The sequence below is a fragment of the Leptonychotes weddellii genome, chromosome 10 (assembly GCF_054177405.1).
Source record: "Leptonychotes weddellii isolate Sample4059 chromosome 10, ASM5417740v2, whole genome shotgun sequence".
Classification (NCBI taxonomy): Eukaryota; Metazoa; Chordata; class Mammalia; order Carnivora; family Phocidae; genus Leptonychotes; species Leptonychotes weddellii.
The window spans coordinates 79,294,456-79,318,331 of NC_138378.1; the positions used below are offsets into that span (position 1 = coordinate 79,294,456).

A 23,876-nucleotide genomic window follows, 5' to 3' on the forward strand; every position below is an offset into this window, starting at 1 on the left:
TTCTTGCAGCATTTAAGTTATCTATTTTATTTTATTTTAAAGATTTTATTTATTTATTTGAGAGAGAGAGGGAGAGAGCATGAGCGGGCGGGGGGGGTGCAGAGAGAGAGGGAGAAGCAGATTCCCTGGTGAGCAGGGAGCCTGATGCAGGACTCGATCCGAGGACCCCGGGATCGTGACCTGAGCTGAAGCCAGACGCCCAACCTAGTGAGCCACCCAGGTGCACCTATCTGACTATTTCACTCCAAGCATGAAGTTTTCTATTGCGTGAGCTCTTGTTGCTGCCCATCCTTACACTCTAAATTACAATAGTGTCTGACTTTTAAATGTTTGGGTCTGGCTATTTTATTCAGTCCTGCCTATTGACAGTTGCCAATCAGCAAAAAGCATCCAGTCTCTCTCACCCTCATGACCCCCTTTCATGAACAATTCTGAGAACCCCATTGTCCTCTTGCTCTTCTCTTTATTCCTAATAGTGGTGTTTCCCCTACTTGCTTCCTCAGATAGTCCCCCTTCTCACGTTGAACTCTTCCTTCAGCAAAGCTCTTCTTCTCAAATCTAAGGACACAGCCTGAACAGAAACACAGGTATGGATTAATAGTGGCCACTCATGTGCCCATGTGTTGCCAGTGGTTCATTTTTAATTTTGAATGACGACATCAACCAGCCTGTGGCTGGAGTTTCTTCTGGCCAATTCTTTGTCTCCCAAGATTCTGTCCTGGTCTTTTCATTTTCTCACCCTCTCACTGGTTTTGATGTCTCTGGCAGACACAGGAATAGGCATTTCTGGAGGAACAGGTGGGAAAAGTGTGCAGTGCTAGCTCTAGAACTAGCCTGTGGGGAGGAACAGGCTTCAGGAGGATGGATTCAGCCAGAGAGGCTAGAACAGAGCAGCAGGCTGCCAGACAAACTAAACTTGCAGGCTAGGTAATCCAGGCAGGCTCAGGGCCAAAAGAGAGTCTGATGGAAGGTGAGACATTGTGATGGCGGGGCTGAGATGAAGGAACTTGGAAACACAGACACAAAGCCAGCCACAGAGGCTATCCCAACTAGAGTAATCTGGGAAGGCTTTCAGAAGGAGTTGGGACTGGATTTGGGGCTTGAGGAAAGGGTAGGATTTCTAGAGTGGAGAAGGAATATGACGAGCCACTTCCTGTGATGTGTGAGGTGAGGTCACACATCACTGGGTGATTTACACCTAAGCAGGGCATTTCCACGCTCTGATTGGCTGTACTCATCAATGGGCTAATGGGCCCGCCACCAGGCCAGGATGCTGACTCACCAGGGCAGCTGAGGCAACTTCTCCTGCAGGGATGTCACCTTGTACCTGATTTACACTTTACGGGGGCTGTAATCGTTCCTATTTGTTCTAAACAAATCGACCAAATCCAATTCAGCAAGGGAGATGATCCCAAGCACAAAGTTTCTCTTTAAAAATGGTTGAAGGCACATGGGTACATATAGTGTTTACAAAGTCTAAGTACATTATACTTTAAATGAAGAGGGATTATGTCTGCATTCCATGGCCAAGTGTTAAATAAGAGGGGGATTTATTAGTCTGGAGCCATAAAAGCTATTGCCTATGGGAAACCTGAAATCAGAGGACACAGCCTCAAGGAAGATAACATAAAGAATGAAACAGAACAAGTGTGATGCAATCGGAAATGGGGGCAGTATGGCTAACCGGAGAGCACACACCCCATTTGGAGGACAGATGCTATTTTCTTTCCTGCTCTTTGGCTGTGGTTAGATTTTCTAATTCCTCAAGAGAAGCTGGAAATGCTGACTTTTTGTAAGAAATACCCCTATCTAAGGAATATTGCATGGGGTGTCTTCTGCCGTGGACTGCCAGTTTTCAACCTCTGCTCTAGAGGCCACCTACTTACAAAAGTCATTCATACCTGTCCTCGTTCGTCCTCAAGGAAGAGTAGACACCTGTAGGAAAAAGTCCAGTCCCTAGTCTGACATGAAAGACCCTTGCCTGTTTCTCCAGACTTATCCTTCCCTGGGCTCCCCTCATACTTTATGCTTCAGCCCTGCTCAGCTAACTGTAACTGTCTAATGTGCAAGGAACAGAAAGCCAATGTTAACCTTAACCTAAATCCTTGAGGAAAATGGAGTTTCAGGGGTGCCTGGGTGGCTCAGTCGGTTAAGTGACTGCCTTCAGCTCAGGTCATAATCCCAGAGTCCTGGGATTGAATCCCACACCAGGCTCCCTGCTCAGCGGAAAGCCTGCTTCTCCCTCTCCCTCTGCCTACCTCTCTGCCTACTTGTGCTCTCTCTCTCTCGGTCAAATAAATAAACAAAATCTTAAAAAAAAAAAAAAAAAGAAAATGGAGTTTTACTGTAATGCTGAGCTGAGCCTGTGTGGAAATTCCAACATATGTTGACAACCTTTTTCTATAGTCCTTCCATTAGGTAGGGGGCTTGAAAATGGGTTGGGCTTTTGTGACACGTTCAATCAAGAGAGAATGTGACAGTAACACTAGGGGACTTCTGAGGCTAGGTCATAAAAGGTGATTCAGCTTCCGGAAATCTCCCTCTTGACTCCTTCAGTGGCCGTGTAAACAGCTGACTGCCCTGGAGCTGCCATGATGTGGGGAAGCCCAAACTAGCTCATGCGGAGAGACACCACAGAGATGTTCTGAGGTGATATAAAGAGAGCCAGGTGCCCAGCCAGTCCCTGGGTCATCCAGCTCCTTGCTGTTCTACCTCTTCTTGACCTGACTACAACTGCTGGAGACACTTTGAGCCAGAACCACTCAGTTGAGCCCTTCCCAGATTCCTGCCTCATGAAAATTGTGAGATAAAATGATGATGATTACAATAAGCCACTAGGTTGGGGGGGGGGATGATTTATTATGCAGAACAGACTTGAAATGGAACTCAAAGTTTGGGCAGGAGCAGGGGCAGCGCTCGCTTGCCGTGCCTAATTTAGTGTGGTGTCTTGCTTTTCTGAACTCGACTCTGTTGGCTTACTGGCCAAATACTTGCTATTCTTCCCTTTGAAATTGCAGAGGGAGCCAGGGCGACTGGCTGATTTAATTAATGTCACCTATAGTGAATACCTCACAGGACACTCCGGCCAGCCTGAGCCTTTGGGTCAGGTGCATACCTATCTGATCTTGTTGAAGACCAGCTATCACAGTTGGCCAGTTGAGGGGCTTGTGGGCATGGCACTTTCAGTCTGGAGAGGAAGTTAGAGTGGCAAGTGTCCGTGGACCTGTGTGGCATCTGGGCCTTCCTATCTTGCTATACTGTGCTCCATGCTTTAGAATCACCCCACTCCCAGGACCTTCTACTCATCTTTTGAGTCTCAGCACAGCGTTCCTTTCCCCACGAAGTTTGGCCACTCTCCTTGGAGGCCCCGTCTGTGTCTTTGAGTTCCTGCCCCGTTTGAGAGAACTCCTAGCTTCCCTATCCATTTCTCTCATGTGGCTAATTGCTCCTGGAAGGCTGGGCCCAGGGCTTGTTTATCTCAGCATCCCCAGCACTGACCTCTGCTGCCGGCTCGTAGCAGGGGCTGGTTGAATCCTTGTGCAATGAATAGATGCATTTAGTTAAGAGAGGGGGAAAGAAGCCATAATATTAGCTACTCTTGAACTTGGAATGCTTTTGATGTCTGGATTGAGAGGCCAGGTCCTGTGTCAGTGCCCCTTGCAGCATTTGGACCCTGGCTCATTGATTATGGTATGTTACTTGCGGAAGGAACAGGTTGTGTCCTAAGTGTGTGGTCTGGAACTTAAAGCACATTCTCTTTCACAGAAATGATGTTGCAAGTCAGTGGTTTTCAAGTTAAAAATAAAACAAGCAAAAAAGTCATGAAGCTCTCTTCAAAAGAAATTGTTCCTCATTGCCACCCTTGCTCACCACACCCATTTCCCCTACCCTGCCCCCAGCAGATCCCCAGGGGACTCCTAGAAGCTCAGATTTGAAGCATGGATGAGTGTTGGGCCCTAGTCCACCCTAGGAAGGGCAGTGAGCACCCAAAATAAAGGGCTGCAGCCACTGTAAACTGCCCCAAGCTTGTTGGAGGGAGAAGTGCCTCTGAAGTCCTACCCTGCCTGGGGGGTGGGAACATGGCCAGAGGCGGCAAAAAGGGTCTGTGGGAGTGGGGGCAATGAAATGGAGTTCCCATTTCTTCAGTGCTCACTTCAGGTGCATTCCTTTGTTTAGTTCTCACAACAGCTCTAGAAATTAGTGCTACTTCTAATCCCCATTCTAGAGATGAGGAAACTGACCTCAGAGAGGTTATGGGACGTACCAGGGTCCTGCAGCCTGCAAATGGCAAAACCAGGACTCAAACCTCAAAAACACTCATTTGCACCACACCGTGAGGCTGCGGTAATTCGGTGTGGCTGGGCGGAAGTGGATGCTCCTTTAGAGCCATCCCATCACCCCGTGGGACAAATGCGGGAGGGGGAGGGGCTCCCCTCCCCCGAGGGCCAACGTGGCGCGTGGCGCGTGGCTCCCTGGGTGGCAGGTGGTGCTGAACGCCTACAAGGGGGACACCCAAGGCATGATAATGCTTTCCATGCACTTGACACTTTCTGAGCGATACTCTCTTCATCTATAAAGTAAGGGAAATGATAAAAATCTACCTCGCAGGATGTTGGGGATTAGAGATAACACATGTAAAATGCTTGTGGGGTTGATTGTGTGGCTTTGTCCCCAGTCTGCCAAAACAGCACACTCAGCCTGGGAGGGTTTTTCCTCTGGATTGCCGCGTGCTCATGGGGTTGGGGTCTCTAGCCGCAGGGCAGGCTGTGGGTGCGGGAGGGGTCCCATTGATCAGTGGTCCAGTGTGAATGACTGTCCAGAAGGCATTTCTGAGCGGTTGTGGGGGAAAGATGACCCAACATCTGCTCTAGTGAGGGATGGCCAACCGAGGTCTGTAGTGTGGGGTGAAGCATGCTAACGGAGGAGCCAAAACTCTTGGGTCCAAATCTTGGCTTTTTCAATGACTATCTGTGCGCATCAGTGTCCTCGTCTGCTAGCAGATGATGCTAATGGTGGTGGAGCTGGTGTTTACGGTGACGACTGTGCTGATACCCACCTCCTCGGCTTCATGGAAGAATAAATGAAGCGATGAGCATAGAAAGAGAGCGCCGTGGAACCATCCACAAATGTTAGATGGTGTTGTTACGCTTTTCCCTTTTGCTTTTTCTGCAGTGAGTGATGGAAGCATCAGGCCCTCCCACAAGAGTGCCCCTCACCCTTTCCTTTCTGTTTCTTAGCCATCAGATGTTTTGCACCCCAGACCTACTGAAGCAGAGAGCCTGGGAAGGGGGCTGGCAATGAGACGCCACATTAAAGATAGCATTATTTAAAATGTCTCTGGACCGCTTGTAAAAAGAACTTTGGGTCATATTACCTACTTCCCTTCTAAATTCTAAAACAGAATGTACTTTCCTATAGTTGCCACTTACCATATCCAGTTTGCGAAGCCTGCTGCTCACCATTCAGCTCTCTTAAGTATTGATTTGTCATCTGTCAGCTTATAGCGGTCCTTTGTGCATTAGGAAAGAATGGATCTGATTTTGTTTTCAGATTTTAAAAAAAGATTTATTTATTTGAGAGAGAGAGTGAGTGCACAGAGGGAGAAGGAGAAGCAGACTCCCCCCTGAACAGAGAGCCCGATGAGGGGGTTCCATCCCAGGACCCTAGGATCATGACCTGAACTGAAGGCAGACGCTTAACTGACTGAGCCACCCAGGCGCCCCCAGATTTTTTTTTTTTTAAGATTTTATTTATTTATTTGACAGAGAGAGACACGGTGAGAGAAGGAACACAAGCAGGGGGAGTGGGAGAGGGAGAAGCAGGCTTCCCATGGAGCAGGGATCCTGATGTGGGGCTCGATCCCAGGACCCTGGGATCATGACCTGAGCCGAAGGCAGACGCTTAACGACTGAGCCACCCAGGCGCCCCCCCCCCGATTTTTTTTTTTTAAGAGTAAGTATTTTCGATGACATTCGGAATTTGATACTTGTAAAGAATTTGAGTGAGGTGGGAGAAATTTTCTCTAGCACTTTAAAAATGTCTGGAGTCCCCTTGACCTTTTCTCCCATACTAGTGCCAAAGACAAGGGAAAAGTTTCTAGGATTTTCCTGCTCTTTTTGTGTTTTAGACTCTGGGTGCAAAGGCATTATACCCCAGTTTCTAGGAGGTTTGCAGGATAGAGGGATGGCCCCAGTGATGCTCTTTGAGTTATTTTAGGGCAATGAGAGAAGTCGTGGAGGAAGAGGGTTAAATAAGTCATTTGGATGTTCAAGGGGGAAGAATGCTGCTTGCTCAAATACTGCTGGCCGAATTTGGCTTCAGTCCTACACAGGGTTCTAGACTAGATTATTTAAAATAAGTAGTAGTAGTAGTAAAGTTTAGAAGACTTTGGAAAAGCAACAATTACTGGCATACAGCCTGAGATTTTTAAAAACAAAGTATGTCAGCTTGACTTTTTTTGTTCCTTAATATTATATCTATAATAAGATATCTATTAAGGAAATAGACAGACACAGTCCTAATCATAATAGGGACTTAATCCATATCTGTTGACTGAACAAATGCTGGCTTTTGCAAGGCTTTTGATAAGGTCTTTCTGACCTGGTTGATAAAGTGCTAGCACAATGCAGACTGGAGGCGAGGGCTGAATTAGAATAACCCAGAAAATGCTCTTCATACCAGCCTGGAGGCAGAGTTCTAATCTGGGCCATCACCCCCCAGAAAGCTCTCCATGACATAGATGCCACATAGAGAACAGGCTCTTTGACCCACGCTGGGCAGGGCAACATATGTGCTGGGGGATGGAATCCGGAGCAACCAACCGTACTTAGCAATTTTTTAAAACCTCCTCGGGGCGCCTGGGTGGCTCAATCAGTTAAGCGGCTGCCTTCAGCTCGGGTCGTGATCCCGGGGTCCTGGGATCGAGCCCCGCGTCAGGCTCCCTGCTCCCTGCTCAGTGGAGAGTCTGCTTCTCCCTCTCTCTCTGCCTACTTGTGCTCTCTATCTCTCTGTCAAATAAATAAATAAAATCTTTAAAAAAAAAAAAAAACAACCTCCTTTGCCACCGCCCCATCCCTGAATATAAGCAATACCTGCTCACTGCTCACTGTAGGCGATTTGAAAAATATAAGAAAGGCTAAGGAAGAATGAAAAAGGATTCGTGATCTCCCGAGCTCCCTAAATATAACCACTGCTAACACGTTAGTGCATTTCTTTGCAGTGCTTGTTCAATGCATATAGAGATTTAATCTAGATGAGTTAATTTTTATATCCTCTTTTTATTTAGCCTAAACATATATATATATATATTTTTTTCCCATCATCTCTCTTGGCTCTGCATGTGTGTATTTGTTGAATGGAAACAAATAATAGCAGCAAATATTAATACACTATTTTACTAAGGTCCAGGTAACTGTTCTAAGGACTTTATAAGCGTTTTTAATCCTCAAAACAATTCTATGAGGTGTTATTATTACTCCTATTGTACAGATGAAGAAACTGAGGTGTAGAGAGTTTGAATAATTGCCTGAAATCACCCAAATACTAAGTGGTAGGGGCAGGAATTTTTCTTCTGAAGTATGTTTTGGTAGATTGCATTCACTAAATGGTATTGGAATAATTAAATAGCCAATCTAGAAAAAAAAACTTTACCTTAGTATAAATTCCAGATGAGTCAACGACTTAAATATTTTTATATTTTATCTTATATAAAATATTTTATAATTTATCTTTTGATAAAATTGTAAATATGCAAAAACAATGGTTCTCCATGCCCCTTGAGCTTTAGAATCACTGGGGCTATTTATTTAGAATTACCAATGTTTGGGCTTCACTCCAAATTTAAATCAGAATCTCTGTAGGTAAGACCTAGACACCTGTATTTTTTTTAATTTATTTTATTTTTATTTATTTTTTTAAAAGATTTTATTTATTTGACAGAGAGAGAGAACACAAGCAGGGGAGTGGGAGAGGGAGAAGCAGACTCCCTGCTGAGCAGGGAACCCATGGCGGGGCTGGATCCCAGGACCCCCGGGATCATGACCTGAGCTGAAGGCAGACCCTTAACCAACTGAGCCACCCAGGCGCCCCTAGACCTGTATTTTTAAAAGCTCCCCTGGTGGTTAGAATGTAGCCATGGCTGAGAAGCACTGACCAAAATAAAAATGTAGAGATTTAAAAAAAAAAAAAAATCTGGGAAAAGAGAAACCCCAAAGTTCTAAAACAAAACGATGATAATTCAATAGAGGGGAGTTAGTTATTGTTTAATGGGTATGGCATTTCAGTTTGGGAAGATGCAAAGTTCTGGAGATAGATGGTTGCACAACAGTGTGAATGAGTTTAATGCCATTGAGCTGTATACTTGGATTAAAATAATAAATGTTATGATATATATATTTTACCACAATAAAAAAATGCATTACAAAAAACATAGGCACAATCAAAATATAAACCATAGGTTGAAAAAAATAAGGTAACCTACCATAAAAAGGGATTGATATATAAAGAGTTTCTGCAAATCAAAAAGAGAAGTCCACTGTAAAAATGGGTAAAAGATATGAACAGTTTACAAGAAAGAAAATATAAATGGTTCTTAAACACATGAAAAAAGACCATTCTCACTAATTGTAAGAGAAAATAAAATTAAAGCTACAATAAAATATAATTATCACTTAGACTGTGAAAAAAAAAAAGATTGGATAACTCATTTGTTGGTCAGGGCCATAGGAAAAAGTCATCCTTGCTGGTGGGAATAAGATAAAATATAAAGTGGTATTTTACTGTGGTGGGCCTGTTTTTTGCATGATCAGTTGAAATTTCCAATGTTCACGCAATTTGATCCAGTAATTCCACACCTAGGAATTTATTCTATAGAAATATTGATATGTAGGGGCATCTGGATGGCTCAGTCGGTTAAGCGTCTGCCTGCAGCTCAGGTCATGATCCCAGGATTCTGGTATCAGACTCCACTCCCTGCTCAGTGGGGAGTCTGCTTCTTCCTCTCCCTCTGCCTCTTCACCCTACTCGTGCTCTGTCTCTCTCAAATAAATAAAATTAAATTAAATCTTAAAAAAAAAAATTCAAATGGAAAATGATGTATGTACAAGATTATTAACTGTAATATTATTTGAAATAGCAAAAGATAGATCCAAACATCTGTCAGTAGAAAACTTGTCACATTTTGACATGTCCATTATGTGTACTTTGGAGTACTCTATGGCGTGTTCAAAAAAAATAAGGCCAATCTATATATGCTAATATGGAATGACTGTCCCCATGTGGAAACAGCAAGTGTAAAACAAGAGAAGGGGTATAAAACAGACCTCGTTCTGGGCAGAGAAGAGGCTGGTAGGAAAGGTGGCCCCTGGGAAGAGGACGGGCATAGAAAGAAGACATTTTTCACCATGTGCTTTTTAAATATTGATTTAGAAAAAAAAAAAAAAACCCTGTGAATATTTAACCTCTCCAGAAGAATTCCTTCTTCTTTCAAAGTTTCTTTTTCGTGGGGAGGGAAAGAGCGATGTAAAATGGCATCAGGAAGGGTCAGAGGGTCAAGGATTTGTTGTTGTCTGCCCTGTGTTTTCACATAGCTGAGCAAGGGCTTGGCGAGTCCCTGTGACCAGGATAAGTGGCAGAAAGGAAAGGCTGCTGGGGCCAGTTATCAAAGGAGTGAACTCGGGATCAAGAGGGAGACCCCAGTTTTGGGCAGGAGCAAACACACCTCCTTGCCCGGATGGACACGATAAGGGGAGGATTGGTCCCTGGAGAGACGAAACCAGGAGCATGGGGTTGGGTGAGAGAGCTCCAGCCTCAGGGCCTCTATATTCTCTGGAAAATAGGAGATAAGTTATCTGCTGCTCCTAAGGGAGCAGACGGTGGCCCAGGGGCAGGAGGACGGCGCTTAAAACTTAAAGTAGCTCTTGTGGGAAAGCAGGCGAACATCGAACATCGGGGAGGCTCTGAGGGTCCCATACGCCCTCGGGGTGGTCTGCAAGGCTGAGTCTTCAGCAGTTTTCAGCAACCCGGGCCCTGAGCACAGGGCCTGCCGCAAGTGAAGGAGGATGAGGCCTGAGGCCACATGGGGAGAGGGTGAGCAGTTGTAGCCCCAGGCTGCCTCGCGTCTCTGCCGTCACTGGGACCCCCTTGCGCCCACGGGCAGGAGTCCCAGCCCAGCTCAGGCCTGCGGCTCCTGGGCCTGAGAGAAGGGGTTGGGGGTGCTAATCAGGGGACATACCCCGGAATATTTCCTCAATTATTCATTGACTCTGCAGAAACCAAAACAAACAAACAAACCCAAGTCTTTATCACTTTCTTACGGCCGAAAGGCGTCTTTTATCCCAAAAAGGTCTTAACCAGCTTATTTACCTACCTGGTTTACCAGACTTGTTTGCTGTTGTCAAATACGAAAACTACTCTCAAAGGAAGATATTTAAGATATGTGTTTTTAAATACACTCCAGGCTGTGATTATGATGGCTAATCACTTATTTGCATGACTTCAAGTCTTTCCTCCCCTTTCCTAAAAACATTTTCGTCACTAGTGCTCGAAACTCCACTCTCCGTGATCCACTGCCACACACCTCTCTCCCAAAGTGCGTGTGTGTGTGTTTTGGGGGTAGGGGAGGTGGTATGGGAATAAGGTTCTACAGAAGGAGGGGGCCACAGGTCCCTGGGAGGTGTAACACTTGGTTACTATCTCCTTAGAACTGGTGGCTGGCAGCTCGGGGTGTGGGGCGCAGCTGACGCTCAGTGTGTGGAGACTCTTAGAAGCCATTTGGAGAGGGCGCCTGGGTGGCTCAGATGGTTAAGCATCTGCCTTCGGCTCAGGTCATGATCTCAGGGTCCTGGGATCGAGTCCCGCATCGGGCTCCCTGCTCCTTGGGAGCCTGCTTCTCCCTCTGCCTCTCTCTCTCTCTTTGTCTGTCATGAATAAATAAATAAAATCTTAAAAAAAAAAAAAAAAGCCATTTGGAGACCAGCGTGTGCCCTCCATACCTGGGAAGGGCCGACCCTTCCTCCCCTCTGTGCTCTGCTGCATGCCCTGCTCTGGTTTTTTCTTTCTTTCTTTCTTTCTTTCTTTCTTTCTTTCTTTCTTTCTTTCTTTCTTTCTTTCTTTCTTTCTTTCTTCTTTCTTAAGATTTTATTTATTTATTCATGAAAGACAGAGAGAGAGGCAGAGGGAGAAGCAGACTCCCTGCAGAACAGGGAGCCCGATGCAGGACTTGATTCCAGGACTCTGGGATCATGACCTGAGCCGAAGGCAGACGCTTAACCGACTGAGCCACCCAGGCGCCCTGCTCTGGTTTTTTCTAATCACAATGAGCGGAAGAGCTTCCCGAAGCCTCGAAGAAACTCACTGGTTCGGCCATTTAGCCAACAGTGTTTAAACACCTGCTGCGTGCCAAGACCTGTAGCCGGAGGAGGAATGTAAAGGTGTCCACGTTCTGGACCTCTCCCTGGATGGTCTGCAGACAAGTGCCTTCAGCTCCCGCTGGTTCCAGGTCCCATAAATGCCTTGTATATTATTATCTGAATACCAGAATTAAAAACTCACTTTTGAACCCTGAGCGAGCAAGGGACAGCCGTGCCCTCCAGGGACCCGGCAGAGTGCACATGCCAGACAGCACGTAGCTGTCAGGGCAGGGATGGAGGCGTTGCTATGGAAACTGCCCAGGCAGCCTTTCCACTCAAAACCTCTAGGTTCCCTTTTTAGTGCCATTCCTTCCAAGGGACACACGCAGAGCTGTCTCTCCCCTTTTTTCTTATCTCTAGGAAGCTACAGAGTTGAGGGGGGGTTGTTGGCAAGCAGGGTGGGGAGAGGTTGAGCAGAGCCTGGGTAGGAAAAGAGCTGCTGGGTGATGGGGCTCCCAGCAGACCTGTGGGGCAGGGCATGTTCGCAGCTCTAAACCGAGACTGGTGGCTGGTGAAGCCCCCTTACCTCTGAAGGCATTACACCACACCCACCGCCGCCCCTCTCCCTGCCCCCACAGGCTGCAAGACGTTTCAGGACAGGGCCAGGGATAGCCGGATTGCTGTAATTCAGCCTTGCTCGGTTTCCCTGAAGTCAGGAGCAATGGTGTGGGTCTCTGAGACCGTGCACTACAGCGGAGAGAGCGCTGGGATTGGAATCAGCCGGCCTGGATTCTGGCCCTAATTCTGGCATGGTATGACTGTAGGCAAGTCATGTTTACCCTTTGGGCTCATGTTTGCTCATCTGGAAAACCAGAGGACTGGAATAGAGCAATGATTCCCAAGGGCTGCATCAGAATTATCTGAGATCTTTATTTAAAAATGCAGATTTTGGGGCGGCTGGGTGGTTCAGCCGGTTAAGCATCTGCCTTCGGCTCAGGTCATGACCCCAGGGTCCTGGGATTGGGCCCTGAGTCAGGCCCCCTGCTCAGCAGGGGAGTCTGTTTCTCCCTCTCCCTTCCCTTGCTCGTGCTCTCTCTCTTGCTCGCTCGCTCTCTCAAATAAATGGGTAAAATCTTTAAAAAAAATAATAAAAGTGCAGATTTCCAAGCCCAATCCATAGATCCCTGTTCAATATGTCTGGGGTGGGCCCCGGGAATCTGTATTAAGGTGAATGTAAATTCATTTCATTTAGAGAGTCTGTCTATGTACTCGGGATAGTTACAGGCACCTTGAGAGCAGTCACACCAGACGGTGCATCACTGAATTAGATGTAGGATGTCAAGTACACTCAGATATTGCAGAGAATATCCTAAGAGTATGTTATCTGATTAGCCCCAGGCTTTTATGGCGATGATGCCACTTACCTCATATGTAGTGCCTTTTAGTACAAAAAAGAAAGTGACCGTCACTGAAACCCTCTTACGTAAGCATAACTTGAAGGGTGTACTTTAGAATCAGGAATGGACAGGCATTCATACAGCCTCTCTTGGGTGACTGTCACCTACCAATTGCTACACCAATGCTGCAAGAGGTGTGGGGGGAAGCAAAAAATAGGATTCCTCATGCTTTCCTGAAACTTTCCTTCCTTCACTTTAGTAAATCCATTCCCTTGGTCTTTTCTGACTCTTTGGTTTTTCATTTATTCATTCAACACAAATACCGATCGAATGCATATATGCAGCCAGACTCTGATCCGCATCGGGGCTACAAGAGAGGACAGGGTTATAGGCCAGTTACAGTATGGAGTCATGAGTCCTCATAGCAGGTGCTATAGGAGGGCCTGGGGGGTACTCAGCCGAGGCTGGCTCCGTATATCTTCTTGCGCTTCTCCTGCTTCTGCGTATGGGCATTTCCAAATCTCACTTATACACAGACAGAATGGCATTTATTGGCAAAAGACTGGAGCAAAACAAGGTTGGCCATGACCAGCAGACCGGATGGATTGAGGAAAAGAAGGTTTCCTTGGCAGGAATAATCTCACAGTTAGTGATGAGATGTTTAGACTAGCAATCAATCAGCATCAAGAAGATGTGAATAGCTCAGACAAGATGAATATCCTGGTAGGTAGGTGAAAATTAAACACATAGGTATGTATTCCATGAATTTGGCAATGGTTGTGTGGACTCACCCTTAGGATTCTGTGGCATAACTAGGGAGGTGCCTTGTCCTGAGGAAGTGGGAGACTGGGCAGGGCACCCAGGCATGGACAAAGACATGGGGCATGATGGCAGGTGGGAGGAGAAGGGGGAACAGCAATGAGAAATTGTTGAAGAAATTATATTTGTGTTGAGATCTGAAGAATGAGTAAGAATTAAGCACACAAAGAGAGGAGGAAATTATTTTAAGAAGAGGAAGCAGAATGCAAGGGCCCTGCAGAAAAGAGGCTATCAATGCCTGCTACCTGAATAGAATCAACAGCTTCGCCTTCTGTGGAGAATGAATGAGAGCTCAAGAACCTTATATACCTGCAGAGATTGACCAGGCCCTGGAAGACTGGAGGATGCCTGCAAAGGGGACAGAATCTGAGAAGGAAGCTCCTTCCTAACTACAGAGAATATTAATGATGACCGTGTAGTTGATCTGAGGGTCTTGAGGTGGCCAGTTTGAAGGGAAGTTCTTCACCCCTTATGGACTGCTAGCTGGTGAGAAAGGAGACAGGAGGTGCTTGGATGTAATTAGATATTTTACTTCCACAAAGGTACACATCTAATAAGAATTATTATTTTTGCTTTGAACAATCAATTGTCTTTTAAAAGTTTAAGGGATGATAGAAAAAGTAGATTAAAAATATTTCCCCACTTATTTACCATTTTTTATGTTCTTTATAACTTTCTGTAGATTTGAATTTTCATATGGTATCATATCCCTTCAGCCTGAAGGGCTTCCTTGAATATTCCTCATATGTGGATTTACTGATGATAAATGCAGTTTTCATTTACCTGAAATAGCCTTATTTTGCTTTCAATTTTAAAGAATATTTTCACTGGGTACAGATTTCCAGTTTAACGGGGTTATTCTTTTTTTTTTTTTTTTTTTTTAAGATTTTATTTATTTATTTGACAGAGAGCTGAAGGCAGATGCCTAACAACTGAGCCACCCAGGAACCCCTGATGGGGTTATTCTTTCAACACTTTATAGATATCACCCTATTGTCTTCTGGTTTCTATAGTCTCTGGTGAGAAATTAGTTGTCATTCTTATCACTGGTCATCTATATGTAATGATTCTCCCCGTCTTGTGGCTTTTAAGATTTTCTCTTTCTTTGATTTTCCAAATTTAAATGATAATGTGGTTTTCTTTTATTTGTCCTACGCAAGTATTGCTGAACTTCTTAGGTCTATAATGTGATATTTTCAATAATATTTGGAAACAATTTTGGTCCATATTTCTTTAAAGTACATTCTTTCTGCTCAATTCTCTCTCTTGTCTCTTTCTGGGATTCCAGCCTGTGTGTTAGACTTCTTACTATTTCACAAATCATTAGGTTATTTTCATTTCTTTTAATCTTTTTTCTCTTTGTGATTCAGTTTGGATAATTGTTATTGATCTATTATTAGATTCACCAATTTTTTCTTCTACATTGTCTAATCTACTGTTAATCTTATTCAATACATTTTTAAAAGATTGTAAATATTAGAATTTTTAGTTTTATAATCCCCACTTGGTTATTTTTTAGGATTTTTATACCTCTCCTGAAACTTCCTATCCTTTCATCCATTGTATCCATCCAGAGATGCTTTAACATATTTATCATAGTGATTTAAAAATCTTGTCTGCTAATTACAACATATGGATTGCTAATATGACTCTTTCTACTGATTGTTTTCTCATTTCCTCTTGATTATGGGCTATAATTTCCTGCTTTTTCATAAGTCTAATAATTTTTTTATTGTACATTCAGTATTGTGGATGTTACATTGTGGAGACTTTGAGTTTAGTTATTTTACTCCAAAGAAGGTTGAGTTTTGTTCTAGATGACAGTTAAATTGCTCGTGGATGACTTTGTTCCCATGGAGACTTCATTCAGTCTCTGTTATAGCAAGGCTATTTTTCTCTTAATCCTAGGATTTAGCTTTAAGTCTTGGACAGAGGATATAGAGATATTAAACTGATAAGAACAGATACTACACTTGATCTTAGCCAGAAGGCTGAGAAGTGATGGCTCTTAGTCTCAGGATACAATTCTTACTACTAAGATATGGCCCTTCAGGTGTTTCATTGGAAAACTAGAATTCTCTAAATTGGTGGTATTAAACTTCAGACTCTGTCTCCTCAGTATCAGACAGCTGTTGAAAACTCTGCATGGACTTTCAGTCTTTAAGTTGTTGCTTTCAGCTGGATTTCTTGGATTCTTTCCCTGAACATGTCCAGTTCAGAGTTGTCCAAGGGTTTGAAGGGAATTTTTACACAGATTTTGGGACTCCTCCTCTGTGACTCCCTCCTTTCCAAGATTTCCCCTCTTAAATGTCCAGCTGCTTTGGTAGCCCCAAACTCTGACCTCTGACTTAGCTAAGTAGGACTGATGCTTTCTGTTTGAGCTCTATTTCCATTCACCACATCACACCATCCTTAAGGAGAAGATTGGGTAAATACCAATCTAATCCAGTGTGTTTTCCTTCTTTTAAAAGTCAAATCCACTCCAGTTTCTGCCTGTCCAAAACTGATCTCCAGTGCCTTCAAACAGTTGTTTTTTTTTAAAAAAAAATTTTTTCTAGGATCTTTAATTATCAACAGGAGGATTAATCCAATATCCCAACATATCACTGGGATAGGGATTGGTGGAAGGTGAGTTCATTCTCTGCATCTGACTTAAAAAGTTGTGAATCCAAAGGAGAAATGATAAGAATGACTCAGATGACTTATTTGGATCTAAGGGGAGTTTAAGAGCCAAATATGAACTTTTCATAGAACCTAGAGTCAGCACTCAGAATTATGCTGACGGAGACCAGTTAGGAGGCTGAGATTTTTATGTAGGCATGCACTGAAGATTCATTTTATAGGGGTGGCAATGGAAACAAGAGTGGAGTTGGAAGACTTAGCTGGGCAAGTGGGAAGGAGGCAGAGGCAAAGGAGAGGGAGAAGGCAGAGACAACCCCTCAGTGTTGAACTTGGAAGATAAAAGAATGGCACTGCTCTTAAGAAAGGCAAGGAAATTGGGATGGGTTGTTACAGATGACAATACCTGTGAATAGTTCACCGGCAAGAGACATTATTGGGGTTAATTAGGGTAGAGTGGTGGTTCTTTGAGGGAGAAGTTGTAGAGAGAGACAAATGGAGATTCAGGGACTGGTCCTTGGCAAACACTCCATTTAAAGGATGGGAAGAAAGAGTGGAGTCTTCAACAGATCCAGGGGAGGGATCAGAGAAGTGGAAAGGGATCTCCAAGAGAACCTGTTAAGAAGGGAAGTTTAAGAATAAGGGGGCTTAAAAAAAAGAATAAGAGGGCTTAGAAAGTGGTAAAAGCTCAGGAGGTGAGGCAAGGAAAGAGCATCATAAATGAGCTGGTGGTCAATGATGACTTGGTAAGGATAGTTTCTGGAGAGTAGTGAGAACAGAAGACATCATGGGAGGTTAAAGAGAAGTGAACTTAACTACTTAACAGTGAAAAAGTTCTCTGCCTTTAATACAATCTTATTCCTCATCTTCCACTCTTCCAATCCCAGGTCAGGCCCTTAGTTGCCTCTGGTCTTCCCAGAGGTGGTTGCCGCTGTTCCCAAGTGGCTTTTAGTGGGCAGTTTCAGCCCTCTGGGGATTGACCATCCAGAAGGGGACTTGACTCTGAGGAGAGAGGGATGAGCACACTAGGTGAGCAGCCTAGCTTTCTCCTGTTTGGTAGATAAATGTATCTCATCCCAGAATTTTAATTTGGGCTTTCCAAACATTTAGCTAAGATGTTGGATAACACCTAATTGTACACCTGTCTTCCTCAAAGAGTTTGAACAAGGTTCTCCTGGGATCCAGATTGGCTGGAGATAAGGCAGAAGGGGGCCTTTGTTCCTTAAGCCCCATTTTCCCTTTTACAATCTCGGCACCAGCTTTTGGACCTGGTCTCAGGTGGAGTTAGCCTAGAGCTAGATGTGGACACAGCAGACTCTGGGCACTGATTAGTGTACCCCTCTCAAATGGATAGGCTAAAACATGGGTTAACTGTGGAAAGAAGATGGGTAGACAAGGGTGAGGAGGAGTTGAGGATGCTCCTTGGGGTCTGGTTTGATGAATGGAGAGTCCATTAAGCAAGATGCAGAATATAGGAGAAATAACGTGTTTGGGGAAGAAGATTTTGACCTCAGTTCTGAACTGTTTGTTTCGAGAGTCCTGTGAGGTATCAGGTGCTGTCCAATAGTCATCGAGCTCTATAAGTCTAGGGTTCAGAAGAGAGTTCAAGGGTGGGAGTAAAGAGTGAAGAGCAACCGGGGTATAGGCCTTTGGGCACGGCACCCCTGGATGCTTGGTGGATTTGCTCTCGTTTTTCCAAAGTTCTTCCCACAGATTAAGGTATGCCCTAAAGAGACCTAGGTGGAGAACTACTCAGAGCAAAACTTTCCAGCATAGAATCACGATACCTCGCTTCCAATTCCAGTTCCACAGTAATTCTCTGGACAACCTGAGGCAAAGAGCTTGCTGTTTCTGGGACTCAGTTTTCTCAGTGTGAACTGAGGGGATTAGCTCTTGCTGTCTTCCTCCACTGGCACCTATGTTTCCATAGCAGTGTCTTAAGTGGTCCTCCAGATGAGGTAGGTTAGGAGGAATGGGAACACCTTGACAAGATACAGTCAGGCCTCAGAGTTCTAGAAAGAAACTTGGATGGCCTCCTTGACAGCCGTGGAAGGGAATAATCATTTTTACCAATTCACCAGGCACAGAGGAAAGCACTCTGCTTCACTCAGGTTGCTTGGTCCTCACAGCACTCCCATTCCCATTTTCAGATGAGAAGCTGAAGCCTTGAGAGGTGAGACACTTCCCCGAGCTCTTATGCCTTACAGAGTGAAGGAATCAGAACTCAAATCCAGGGCTCCCTAATTCTGTACGGATGCCTGCTAACAACAGGTGTGAGTGAGTGCAAAGCTAAGAGGGGTAGTGGGGCGAAGGGGGAATTTGAGGTAAAAACTTCTCTTTTACTCTGAGTTTTGTAAGCATGTTTTGATGTTGTGCAGGTAACTAGTGATAACAGAAACAAGATTTTTAAAAAGTTTTCTCAAAGATGTGCTCAGTAGATACTTAAAAATCCTTCTTGGGGCGCCTGGGTGGCTCAGTCATTAAGTGTCTGCCTTAGGCTCAGGTCATGATCCCGGGGTCCTGGGATCGAGCCCCGCATCGGGCTCCCTGCTCTGTGGGAAGCCTGCTTCTCCCTCTCCCACTCCCCTTGCTTGTGTTCCCTCTCTCAGTGTCTGTCTCTGTCAAATAAATAAAATCTTTAAAAAAAGAATCCTTCTTAAAAAAATTCCAGCTTTTTTCAGTTAAAGGAAAGGATCACTCGACTTAATTCCAGTATAATGACAGCTTCCAACTTCTAGGACCAATAGGGGTCCTGCCCTAATCCCTCTCCTCCCTCCTAGCCAAGCATAAGACAGCACAGAAATTAGGGTGGGTCTGAGCTGGTCCTGGGCGGGAAGGTGGTTAAATGCCCCAGTGGTGGACTGCGGAGGGCTGCCTCAAGCATGACAGGGTGGGGTAGTTGGTGTTCCTGCGTGGGGAACTAGGCAGGTCCTTGCAGAAACAAATGCAAGATCCAGCACATAGTATGCACTTAATAAATGGTAGTTATTATTACTATTTGTGCATTATTATTTTCAAAGTATTCTGCAGGCTAGAAATCCCAGACAATGCAAATGCTAATGAATATGAGAATGCAAATGGCTCTAGGATAGTAGGGACCACATCCATGGTGTCAGGGTGGGGAAGGGGAGGGGAGGGTACTTTTACCACCATTTCCACAGGGCCTGGCAAACTACCTAGCACATAGTAAGTGCTCAATAAATATTTATTGGCTAAATCAATGAATAAATAAAATCAAGCCAAATCCACTTCTCTCCTCAAATATAAAATCAACATGCTGGTTAAATACACAGACTCCAGAGCCAGACTGCTGGGGTTCTTGTCCTGGTCCTGACTGGCTGGGAGAGGTTGGGCAAGCTACTTAACTATTCCATGCCTCGGTTTCCTTATCTGAAAAAAAGGGGATGATTATAAAACTAACTCCTTCAGATAGTTGTGGTGAGGCTTAGATGAGCTAGTCTCTGGAAAGTGTCCAGAACATCCTCTGGCACATAGGGAGAACTAGATGGTGGTTTGCTATTATCTCTTGGAGAAGCAATTGTATTTTATTTTTAAGATTGTATTTATTTACTTGAGAGAGAGAGCGTACCAGCAGGGGGAGCGGCAGAGGGAGAGGGAGATACAGGCTCCCCGCTGAGCAGGGAACCCAAAACGGGGCTTGATCCCAAGACCCTGAGATCACGACCTGAGCTGAAGGCAGATGCTTAACCGACTGAGCCACCCAGGTGCTTGAGAAGCATTTGTATTTTTAACGGACTCTAAAAGCAGATGTATTAATGATTGCCTATAGCCCCAAAGAATGAATCATTAATGACTGAATTCCAACATCTCTCAAAATACACAAGAAAGGCAATGTTATCCAAGACCCTATTCAGGTTCTATTTTCCTGGGACAGAGAGGAGATTTAGGAATATTGCATCAGCAGGGTGGTTTTTGGTCCCAAGCAGCAATCGGAATCACTAACTTCTGTCTCCTGAGAGGAGAACCTTGGGGGCTGGCCACACCACCTCTCTGGGGAGGAAGGAAGGAGGTGGCTCAAAGTGGCGTAGAGCCCACCCACCCTTACCACAGCCTGCATCTTCCTGTTGGCCCAAGGCTTGAGAACTTTTCACAGCCCCAGAAACTTGCATAATTAGAAATGTTTCTTCCACAGGTCAGAATCTAGAAATGAGGACAATTTTACTTAATAAGAATATTGCAGGCAGCCAATATCAGAAGTTAGGAGGTCCGGTTGAGAAGTGTTCTTTACTACTAACCCTACTTGCAGTGAAACGTGTTCCATCATTTGTACTGGTCTGAGCTCAATCAGGGAAGTTGAATGCAAGGAAGATTGTGGAGCAAGGAGCTTGGAGGAAGTAGACGGGTTCACAATTGCGGGAGAGACTGGGAGAGAACCAGCCTGAAAAGGAGATTTGAAAGCTCACAGAACAGTCACTAACCAGCCCTAGTGCTGGTAGATGAGTTGAAACTTTCAGGGAAACCTCGAAGTCTCAGTGGCTTACCATAAGGGTATTTCTGCTACTAGCAGTCCAAGCAGGTGATCTTAATGAGTGGGTGGCTCTCCTCCACAGGGTGACTCAGGGACCTGAGCTCTATTCCACCTGGTGGCTCCACTCCCAGTCAGCAGATGGGGGAAGACGAGGTGATGATGTGCTTGCTTCTCAACCACATCAGCCCAGAAGTGGTGCACACAGCTGGACCACATTTAGACATCAAGGGGTGTGTGGCTCTGTTGTGGAAGAGAGTGCCAGTCTGTGTTGGGTTCTCAACAGCCCCTGCCACATACATGTTCTTGGGCAAGAACTTGGGTGTGGATAGGGATGCTGATTAAGGGTGACTCTGTGAACCAAGCTGAGAACAGAGAGGACATTCTTCTATGAAAACTAAAGCTACTAATCAGGCCATATGCCGGGCATATGGGGAGGGCCAAGATTTCCCTCCGAAAAGTACCCTGTGGATGTCAAATAGAAGCTCCGCATGTAGATGGTGAAGGCCTCAAGGTTCTTCACACAAATGCATGACTGTAACATAGTTTATCTGGAAAAACTTCAAAGAATTTCGACCAATAGCATTAAAAAACCATTAACGAAGAACTCAGGGAACTTATAATATTAAGTAATGTAATCTCCTGTTGAACCTTCCAAAATACAATCATCTTAAAATGTATTTCCAGGTAACTCAAGGATTTTCACCTTTGTCACTCTTTACATTTGGGGCCAAATAATTCTCTGTTGTGGGGGCTATCCTGGGCATTGTACATGTTAGTAGCTTTCCTGGTCTCTCCATACTAGATGCCAGTAGCATCCTCTGCCCCTCTCCCCACCTGTGACAATGAAAAATGTCTCTGGACATTGCCAAGAGTCTCCCGGGGCCAAACTGCCCTGGGATGAGAATCACTGAGGAACTGAATGAAAGAACTTACTGAATATGACTACTGAAAATGAGCGAACTAAATGTTGTAGGAGCAAACATAAATGACAATGTTGATCCTAGAAGGGTAGGTCTTGGGTCATGCTTTCTGACAACAATTAGGAACGGGGCTGATCTGTGAAGACCTCTTGGTAAAAGATGACACTTGATCAGCAGCATAGATTAGCATAGAATAGCTGCCTCCAATATGTTGCCTTCAATTCCCAGTAGGAGGAGGGCACTCAGCTACACATTCCAAAGTGGTTTCAGGTCAATAATTTAGAGTAAATAAAATATAGGGTAAGGGATTGAGGCTAAAATATGCCGTAATTAACTTGCTTGAAACTATGTTCCAATCTGTCAATTTTTTCCTACCAACTCTGACCCTGGAAGGTGGTCACAGGTTCCAAATATACGAATACTGCCCAGAGCCCCCGACCTTTACTGTTTTCTGGCTGCCATCTCAAAGGCCAAGATATGATTACTAAAGGCTGAAAGCTGAATCCATTTCTGAGTGCATGCTCTACAGAAGGATGGAGAATGCACTTAGCCTCACAGCTGAAACAAACAAATAAAAATGGTTAGTTATCTTTGTTGTTATTATTACTATCATTATTATGATAACAATGGGCCGTGGCAGAGTGGCTTTGCCGAAAGCTATGCAAGCTGAACGTGTAGAATATCTCCCGCATCTTGTCCCGCTCTTCCCCTGGCTCACAGAACTCCACCCCCTGGGCTTTTTAAAGTTCTCCCATCTCTGCTGATCTGGCTTCAGGAGGTCTGAGGTGGGTCCAGGAATAGGTACTTTTTTAGGTCTCCCCTCCCTGCCCAGCCTTGGTTCTGATGGGGCCAACAGATTTGCAAGTTGGTACCATGAGTTGCACTTGGCTCGCACCTCACCTGGCTCCAAAGCCCAGCAGTTGCCAGAAGAGGTAAAAAGAAGGTGCTCTTTGAGGCCAGGATGGGGAGGCTGGCATTTAGTAGCAACCTGGGCTAAGACTGGACTTGCTGAGTGAGGGGCAGAGGGGACAAGCCCCGGAAAGGCAGAGCCTAGTGGGCAAAGTGAAAAATGCAGTTTCCGCTCAGGTCATCCTTCTCCTAATTGTGAGCTCCAGGGACCAGCTCAGAACCAGACACTCCAAGGGAGGAGTGGAGTCTCATGGCGGGGAGTGGTGCTGTCAGCACTTAAGGTAAAACCTTCCTGTTGTCAAAACACCCCGATAAGGTTGTTGCAGGGATTAAAGAGAGAGTTAATAAATGCCAGGCTCTTAGAACTCTGCCTGACACATAGTCACCTCTTTATGTGTGTCTTTTGGATTAAAATCCTTTACCCCGTTTGACCCCCTCGTTCCTTCTATAACCTCCTGGTGTCACTGGTCCCCATCACAAACTCTCTTCCAGTTCTCTTTGTGGGTTGCTTCCATCCCTCCCCTGCTTCTCCTACCCCAGAACCTTGAGCCTTCACTGGCACTGGGCGCTGGGAAGGTGCTGTCCCATCGGCCTCCCTCCAGCCTCCCACCGCTTTAGTGGAGCTGACGTGGAACCCGCTGCTGAGATCAGGGAATCTTGCACTTGCTTCTGGACTTGAGCTAGCCATGCACTTGGAGAGCAATGGGCAAACCCATGGTAGTGATGAAAGCACAACTTGAGTGACTGAAAAGCCATGGGGAGGGGAGGAAAGGGAAGGAAGGAAAGCGGAAAGGAGGAAGGGATGAATTAGGAGTGTCGCTGAGGCTGTGGAAGAGGCTGGTGACAGTGGCAGAGGGTCTGAGAGCCAGCTCGGCCAGAGCTAAAGCAGGTCGTTGCCACCCCAAGGCCTCTGGGGCCTTCTTGGGCATGTCAAGGAAAGCTCAAGTGGGAGTCTAAGGGGGGGTGGGGGGGAAACCCGTTCTGCAGCGAGAATGATGAAAGGTGCCCTGAGCTGGAAATAGACCAGACCACTAGTCACTGCTGCCCAGTGGGACTTGAGCCTGGCTTGCTCCTGATCTGGACCACAGTGTGGTCTTGGGATTGGCACCTGGGAGGCTCAGCAGAGCCGAAGCTCAGGCCCTGCTCAGACCTGTGGAATCAGAAACTCTGGGGTGGGGCTCAGGAACCTGTTCTAACACACCCTCCAGTGATTCTGAGGCTGCCCATGTCTGAGTGTTTCTTTCTTTTTTTTTTTTTTAAGATTTTATTTGTTTATTTGACAGAGAGAGACACAGCGAGAGAGGGAATACAAGCAGGGGGAGTGGGAGAGGGAGAAGCGGGCTTCCCGCTGAGCAGGGAGCCCGATGTGGGGCTC

The 23,876-nt window shown here is 45.3% G+C and overlaps 1 pseudogene; it reads right to left on the reverse strand.

Annotated features, from left to right (window-relative positions):
- Window positions 1–15,469: 15,469 nt before the first annotated feature.
- On the reverse strand, window positions 15,470–15,567 carry LOC115941896 (U2 spliceosomal RNA; annotated as a pseudogene).
- Window positions 15,568–23,876: the final 8,309 nt, after the last annotated feature.